At 41.0% G+C, this 1,092-nt stretch overlaps 1 protein-coding gene across 1 annotated transcript in view; it reads right to left on the bottom strand.

Annotated features, from left to right (window-relative positions):
• LOC107703603 (transcriptional activator GLI3-like) overlaps window positions 1–1,092 on the bottom strand; it is a 157,041-nt gene that overhangs the window by 63,608 nt on the left and 92,341 nt on the right. The gene's annotated exons all lie outside the window — the stretch shown is intronic.

The following is a 1,092-nucleotide window of genomic DNA, read 5'->3' as shown; positions in this document are numbered from 1 at the left end:
CACACCCCCCATTATAACACTCTCTACCTATTTCTCTAGGTTTTTCTGTACAAAGAAAGTGGCAGATTTGCTGAGGTGGTCACGCTTTTGTTAGTCAATATGTTAGGGGTCAGATGGGTTAGTTTGTGCATTAAGATGGACAGACCAAAACTAGACCAACATTGCACAGTGCTGCTAATGAAAAGGTCTAAACAGTGATAGTAAATGGTTTTGTGAGAGAGAATGAAGGTAAGGGCATTTCATTAAGTACTATAGATTAAAACTACGCCATCAAACACAATTCAAGGCCAATTTATCGAAACTAAACAAGCCATCACATTGAATCCTCATCCATAGGTGATGGTCAGGCAATGGTGGTCCACAAAATTAACCTCTTAAAAGGCTTTGACTAGCCTCATCTGTCTCTCTCTCCCTTTATTTCTCTCCTTTACTCCATCCTGTCCATTCACATGTTCTCACTCTCTTGCTAAGAGTCTCTCATGATTATTAGAAAAATGATGGGGGAGTATGGTGGGCAAGACAAGAGAAAGAGAGAATATGGAAAAGAACAAGGCAGAGGGAGTTTGACTGCTTTCCTCTTTGTGGCGCTTTGATCATGCCGCTGATGAGTGAGACTGGAGTTGTGTGCTTACACTCTGCCACTAATGAGGGAATTAGGGAGCAGAGAAGAACGTCCCCCATACTAACTTCCCCGCTGAAAAAAAATTAAAAGGCAAGCGAGAGTGAATGAGAAAGAAAGGGCAACTAGTCAACTGTCAGGCCCAATCAATCCGTTAGCAGCTTTGCCTTTCGCCTCAAAAATTTAGCGTGCTAGCTCTGCACTAAACATTTGTCCTTGAGTTTTATGCACCAACAATATCTACAGTCTATCAGGACGTGGTGTTAATGGTAACTGTCTTAGGCAAAACACATTACTGAACCAACATAACTTCTATATGGATAGGTTTACCCAAAATGTAAGGCAAATGGCAGAAGACTTTCAGTGAGTAACAAATCAAATTTCAGTTTGTTCCTCATACACATTTCCTGTATGCAAATTTCTTGTCACTGTCTATTATTTGTTACACACACACACGCACACACGCACACACA

This window comes from Sinocyclocheilus anshuiensis, unplaced genomic scaffold (genome assembly GCF_001515605.1).
Source record: "Sinocyclocheilus anshuiensis isolate Anshui unplaced genomic scaffold, SAMN03320099.WGS_v1.1 scaffold1188, whole genome shotgun sequence".
NCBI lineage: Eukaryota > Metazoa > Chordata > Actinopteri > Cypriniformes > Cyprinidae > Sinocyclocheilus > Sinocyclocheilus anshuiensis.
Note: the sequence above shows the minus strand (reverse complement) of the source record. Positions and strands in the feature narration are given on the sequence as shown.